Raw genomic sequence first — 7,792 nt, 5'->3', positions numbered from 1 at the left:
AATATGGAAATAAAAGCAAACTACAACCTTACTAGCTTTAAAGACTGTTCATGTTTTGGTATTTTTGACACAGCTGAGTAGGTGATTTCGCTTTAGTGAAAATTTTGACGGACGACGAAGAAAGACCGATCACATTAACTAGCCCTAAAATTGATCTACAAATAGCCCAATTTTGTGTCACATTTGAATAATTTTCCATTTCTTCAAAAAACGAATTATTTGACCATTCAAAAAAATAAAGATCGAATTGCAGTATGAACACTTATTTCAAACATGTACTATATACACTAGAGTTTCAGGCACAGCAAATCAAGTAAGAAAATACAAAGTAAACATATCATATATTTGCCCCCATTGTTATTATTTTATATATAATATTTACAACAGTTGTTCGTTTAATATATTGAAGTTTGAAATGAAATGTTATTAAATCTTTTGAAAGAACCATATTTTGAAAGGAACATTCCACAATTTACGAGGATTTCATAATTAAATGACCGCCATGTTTTCAAACAATTAGTGACGTTTCATTCATTTTTTTGCAATCTAACAATGGAATGATGAACATGATTAATCTGTTTTTGCCAAGTTTGCAATGTCTGTAAATGTGTACAACAATATGAGTGAATTTATTTTGGCAAAGAAAAAAACAGCGTTTAACTACTTCATGATCAATATCAATAACAAGAATATCAATTTTGTGTTTCTTATCGACACATTTTAAATAAAACTCGAAACGAAACTTACTTAAACTAAACTAACTTAACGATTAAATTTGCAAAATATAACCATTTTTTTAAACATATATTTTTGCATATGTAATAAGTAAAAACCATCCAATATTTTAGTCAAGGCCAAGAACAAAGAAGTTGCACTTTCAATCGATTCAGGAATTGGCAGTTGCTCCCGCTGCATTTCACACACATGTTCTAGGACGGGTATGACGTCATCTTTACATCCAAACTTAGGTTTCTTTACAAAGTATCTCTCTTGAAAGCGATCAATGGTTTCCAATTCGCAAGGAAGCCGAAATGAAAAATCTCGGGTTCCATACGTCTCAGGCTGGTGGTACATTACTATCGGTATCCAATTTGGTGCTTCCACATGTCTTTGCTGCCGAATCCCATGAGAATTCTATAGATGGGTTAAAGAGTTCAGATCACGTTGTATTAATGGTATGAAACAGAATCCCAAGCATTCTAAATGCACAGGATCATCAATCAATCAAGCAAGCCGCTGTCTACCATATCCTTAAAATAGTTCCTCCAAAACACAGTAAATTTGACTCTTAAATTTACCCAAAAACGTTCAATTCTTTGATTGCCAGTGGATCTCCCAGTCGTATAACTGTTCATTCCAGACATGTTATCTCTGTCATTAAACCTAAACGCTATCTGCATAGCCCGTACCCAAACGTTTTCTGTCCCTGCATCACCACGAACCAGACGTAGAAGGCGACCAATCCGTTTCACAAAGTTAATAAAGAAGCCCGCGGTAATTCGAGAGTCATTATTCGAATAACATGCCTCCAGCCATAATACGCATCTGGAAAATCCATCCACCGCAACGTGTATAGCAACTCCAAAAGGCTTTAGCTTATTATACCCATCAATGTGTATAGTAAAATTAGGACCTTTATTGGTATAGACTCTGCGTCGCAGGCGATGTGCAGACCTGAGAGCAACACCCTCAGGATCAATTACCTTGCATACACACCTTGTTGTTTCTTGGGTTACTTTGACATTTGTGGTTGTGTTGACCAGTTTCCATATAGTTTTATACCCACATACAGCCATCCCTCCTTTATATACTGAGCGAATTGCTCGTATAACGTGTGGAAGAGGAGATTACGCGTTGCGTCTTTTGAGACCTTCGCAGTATCCGTTTCAGTTGATTCAAACTGAGAGCAGTGTTGTGTAGGAAAAGCAAAAATCCACATATATCCAGACGCGTATAGCCCTGTTTGTGATAACGTAAAATCCAAACATCACTTTCTTGATTTGAAAGTACAGCTAACGATGAGTCAACATATATCAGTGCCACTAAGACACAAATCTGCAATATAAAAAAGTTGTGAGTCGTTAAACACACGTTTTGCATGTATTAGATAAAGAAAAATATCTAAATGAATCAATCGAGATTTAAGCTCTCTAAATGCTCATAAAACCCAACGAACACATTAATATTTATTATTTGCAAACAGTGTATGTTATTTTTACATTTATACCAAGCATTCCTGCTGTAAAAATGGACTGTCTGAGGTCTTGCGTGTTTCGAAAGAATATACCAGAAACTAAAAATCTGTTCGACGCCGGAAGTCATGAACCAATATTGCAATAATGTGATGATGTCAACATTCTATGACGACATGATATGAAAAAAGTGTCATGGCGTAATAAATAGCTCATTGTGTCGACTAAAACTATGATGGCAAGTCATTTTCACAAGAGCATGACGCCAAAAACTATGTTGATTTGTCGACTTAGATCATGTCGACCAAATATCTTTTCGGGAAAAGCCGGAAACATTTACGTCGATACTTTAACTTAATGACAGCATCAAGGAGTACCATATACGCTTCCATACATAAACGCTTCCATAGCTTCCCTAGAGGAAAGTTTGCCTACATGCCTTAAAGTAATAGATCGTGACGACATAAATGAACTGAGCTTCTACATTTATTGAACATTTCGGTTCACAAATTTCTCTAACAATTGCGCATTTAACCTTACATAATCTTTCCACCATGAAAATGTATTAAAAATCATGTCGTAATTTTTTAACCTTGTCTTGCCTTCTTTCTTTCAACAACATGAACAAGTCAATATACATAATGGCTCAAAATTAATGAAGCGTTAATCGGGTTACGGAATTACAAGTTAATGATGCGAATGTGAACCCATTTCGTCGTCTTTCCGAATTGTAACACGCGAAGTACAAAAACGTTATGCTTTAGCAATAAAATTGTTCAGATATGTTGAAAAGAACAATCATATAAACGTCCGTGGCATGTCCACTGAATTCGACGGTTTTGTCATTACAATCTGATCATGCGTTTAGACTCTAAGGGAACACAGAGATTGAACATGTGAAATGCCTCATATTATTTTAATGATTATCAAATTTTTAAATGTTTAACGGTGAACCCAGAATATTGTTTTAATTATGCATTTTCTGGCATGCAATATGCATGCAGTATTTTTTCAGAACTTAATATTAAACATCAATTGCAAAATAATTACAAAAGCCTTTAAAGTCTCTATAACGCTCAAAATCATCGAACATTTCATGAAGTATTTCGTAAAATAAAGTTATCACCTAAACAATCAGTGTTCCTTATAGCAATAGCCACAAATTCAACGCTTGATGTGATATGATTACATAGATTTGTGTAGCTACAAAATGCTCGTTTTTATTTATTTGTGACCACAAAAATTCTATGTTAATGTTCTGCGAATATATCTATTGATACGACACACGAACACTAAAATGGTATCATGTTAAAACCATAATAAAAACGAGCATTTTGTATCCACAAACATCTATTTTACTAGACCACATCTGGCGTTGTAATTTCGACAATGGACATATGGAACAATGATTTTTAATTGTTTAGCTTTATTTTACGAAATATTGTACGAAATTTTCGTTGACTTTTAGTAGTAATGTTACTACTTGTGCGTTTAAATAGCATTTCATTTCATTTATCAAATATAAGTGTTTTTAATGGGATGCAGTCGTTGTCCTTGCTTTAGTTTTTGTATGATGGTTTTAATTAAGCACTTCGATATAGAACATGTATAGTGCACGATTTTATATTTTTGATTACATTTTCAGATGACAATTACATTTCAACAGCGCTAAGTTAACATTACAGATTTTTAATCTCCATGTTTTGCGTGTTATTTAATTTAATTAAAATTATATCGTTGGAATCCGCAAAACGTTTCAGTTTTATTTGTCCGTTGCCTGCAGTTTGATGTTTTGCAATACAATCAACGCGAGATCAATGACCGAGACAATAACTCTTTAGAAGGCGTCATTATCGATTTTTTAAGAGCTTGAGGTAATAACTACAGAGGCAGAACGAATCAGTTTCCTTTATTATAGTTAAACATAAGTTCTCAAGTACTCGTATGTACTCAAGGTCCGCATTTTTTTTGTAAACAACAACCTACCTACTTTGAAATCTCTCTCGAGGTGTTCTTTTGTGAAAAGCTTTTCACGATACAAAAGGGTATACTATTTATCAATTCCACCATGTCCGTGTTTCAAAATCTTATGTCTAAGATATAAGAGAAAAAGACTGAGGAACTTACATCTCGCACTGGCTTTTTTCTATGTTATTTTAGTGTCAACCACAAAGCGTCACTGGTCAAATGGTTTGCAGTTTTGTTTAATATACCATTTTATACATAAAAATACATTAATGTATAATAACATTATTTTAAATATCGTCGCACAAACGTTGGTATACAGAAAAAACAGTTTACATATGCACAACTCGAAGCAATAAATTATTATTGTTACATTTATTTTATCATTATGACATGTGCCACAAATTGTGGATTCTAAAAATAGTATGTATTGATCTGAAACAAATATAATTTGACATTTGTTTTACCGTATGAGTTTTTATAAAAACAGCTCAATGAAAAACAAACGGTTTATCTTGAAACTTTACCTAGTATAAACTTTGGAAAGCAATTATATATAAAATTGAAATTGCTGATTTATAAATGTATAATTCGTTTAACCTGAATATTAAAATTGAATATGTGCATCCAATCTATGTAATCGAGAATATGACATCTTACAGTAAGCCCTCTTCCCGAGATGCATTTCGAGTATAAAGATTTTGAACTCAACGATGCTATTATGCTGTTCTCAAATCTTGTAAACAAGAGGGGATTACACTGATACGTGTATCGGTGTTTTTTTTAAAATCTTATTCAAGGTGTTAATTTTATTGATTTGCTTAATATTAAAACATAAAGTATCTAAATATACAATTAAATAGTAATAATAATACTAAAATGATAATAATAATAATAATAATAATAATAATACTAATAATAATAATAATAATAATTATAATAATAACAATAATAATAATAATAATAAAAATTTTATTTAAAGAAGATAGACTTGTTAAGAAATACATCAGACGAAATTACATAATATGCAATTTATATAATACATTTCTTATTTTCAACAAGGTCTTATAACATAATACAATTTACAACAAATACATCATATTTCATCTTAAGTAATAAGAACAAAACATAAATAATCATATATGCATGCACACTAATAATGAAATATATCTTGTTATATATTGTTTGTTCGACGTATAGATTGAAGTAACGAATTCCAAATGCTAGAAAAGTCAAACGTTCGTTTGAAATAGTTTGTTTTGGGTATTCGCTAATGCTTTAAATCCCCCTTTTCGCAAGATCGCAAGTAATAGTGGTTATTTTGTGGAGGCGTCAAAAGGTCAAGTATGTATGTTGGGATTTGATTGTGAAATGCTTTAAGGTAGCGCACCTGTAATGGGCACCTTTCCAAATACAATCGTATGTTATATTTTCTTAATCAGCATCATTTCACTGAACTACATGCACATTTTTAGGTAGGCTGTCCATGCTTACAAAAAATATATACATGTACTGATTGTGTCAAAACCACCCCTACGCTCGACGTTTGTCCAGTTTATTTGCACCCCTGGGGTATATGAAAGTTCCATAATTCATCCAGATTACCAAATATGGGCATGCAGTTGGTGTGTACAGATGCAGTAAAGGTGTTTCAAGTTTAAACAAGATGAAATAAGTATTATTTAACATTTATTTTTTATAACTTGTTATCTATGGAAGAGCGCTATGAAATGCAAATGGTTTCAGTCAAGTCGAAATTGGGTTGGTTAAAATCAAAGTGTCATAAAAGTCAAAATAGTATTATTTAAGTAATATTTTGAACAAAGTTTTTATAGATACACTTTATACAGCAAAAAATACAAAGAAATAGACAGATTAACGGTTTACTTTTTGAAATAAAAAAACAACAATATGCATGATTCGTATTTTCAGAAGTAAATCACCAAATTTAGCCATAACGTTGTTTTCATTTTAAAAATTGAAGAATGTGCATAAAATTGCAACCTATTTAACAATAAACATAGATAATATACTATATTAAATCAAGTTACGTTAGAAAAGAAATAAAAGCGTGGCAAAAAGTATGCGTTGTCGGCAGGATTCGAACCTGCGCGGGAAGATCCCAAAAGATTTCTAGTCTATCGCCTTAAGCACTCGGCCACGACAACTTAACATAAGTACCTGCTTAAATTAGATATCCGTTAGTAAACAGGTAAAAAGGCTCTTCAATTGTCAAAGAAATTGCGGGAAATCATTACAGATGAGCTACCTTAAAAACAATTACTGAAGGGAAATAGTGATAACGCTGTTCGAAAATCAACCATTTTAGATCTTTAAATGGGGTTCTTGAATTGGTGTTGTACTTTTTATTTAAAATAAAATACAATTACATGTTCAATTACAATTAAATACAATTAATATCATTTATTTTTACAGTTTATACGATCAAAAAGTTTTAATGTTTTGTTTAAATGAGTAAATTAAGTGAAAAATTCCATTATAAATTTAAGTCTTGGCTTGTTATTCAAGCAGATCCAAATCAGTGACCCATGCGTTTATCCTTTTATGCTATGATGCATGTATTGTACAGGTCACTTGACTTAAGGAAAATACAGCCTGATGGTTACAGAACTTATGCTCTTTGAAATTGTTCATTTCTCCTTCATGTTTATACTTTATTTTTGCCTTTTAAGCCTTTATTTAATCGCTTAGCCTTGCGATTTTAGAGATGTTTGAAGTTTTCAAATTGTCAATTTTAGAAGCTAATTTTAGCACTGATCGCTTACATGTTTGTATCTTCCATTGACCTAATTCCGGTTAAATAAAAAACGAACAGCAAAATTTCAGAACTGATGATTTTTTTAATTATACACGATAAACCTTCAAATAATTGTTTAATTCCGTTGATATCCATGTACAATTTGCTTATTCGCATTCAGCAAAATGAACCACACAAAGCCCATGGTTCCATACACATTGAAATAGTATTTACTATTTGCATGACTGACCAAAGTCATTGGCAATACAAGTGCTGTTTTACACAAGTGCAGTCCTCTGCTTCACTATGCAATTTATCAAATTTCTTGAATAGGACAAATATCATTTTAAAATGTATGGAATATTGATACATTTGGATTATTTAAGTTAAAGTAAGAGTTTGAAATGCAGTAAAACATTCTTTTCCTCATTTGGTTGTATTTTCATTAAGTTTTTAATGAAAGTTTTGAATTAAAGAATTGCTATTAAACACAGATTAGATTTGTTTGTCATCAAGAGATTCTCGTTCGTAACGTAAACAAAAATCACTGGAATAATGACTTCACCTGAATTAGAGCACTTGACTATTATAAAGAAACGCTTGTATGTTACATATAAATAAAGAATAAATGTGAGGGATATCTAGCTATGTTGATAGAGTCTCCATCCGTTGACGTGTTGTTTGAAGACTTATTGTTGAACGAAAAAAAGTTATGTTTCTTTTACTTGTGTAATTACACAAACACTTTAGTGTAGGTTGAGAAATCTCATGAATGTCCCCTTCATGAATTTGAATGCTAGACATGGCAACATATCTTAGTGAAATAAGTATTTTTGTCGATAGTGTTTTTACTATTGTTCATGTTGTTTGTTGGAAC

At 31.8% G+C, this 7,792-nt stretch overlaps 1 non-coding gene across 1 annotated transcript; it reads right to left on the bottom strand.

Moving 5' to 3' along the window:
• Window positions 1-6,243: 6,243 nt before the first annotated feature.
• Trnas-aga (transfer RNA serine (anticodon AGA)) lies at window positions 6,244-6,325 on the bottom strand. The gene has a single exon. It is a non-coding gene; the product is annotated as a tRNA-Ser (tRNA).
• Between the last annotated feature and the right edge of the window lie 1,467 nt (window positions 6,326-7,792).

This window comes from Dreissena polymorpha, chromosome 1, assembly GCF_020536995.1.
Source record: "Dreissena polymorpha isolate Duluth1 chromosome 1, UMN_Dpol_1.0, whole genome shotgun sequence".
NCBI classification, from domain to species: domain Eukaryota; kingdom Metazoa; phylum Mollusca; class Bivalvia; order Myida; family Dreissenidae; genus Dreissena; species Dreissena polymorpha.
Note: the sequence above shows the minus strand (reverse complement) of the source record. Positions and strands in the feature narration are given on the sequence as shown.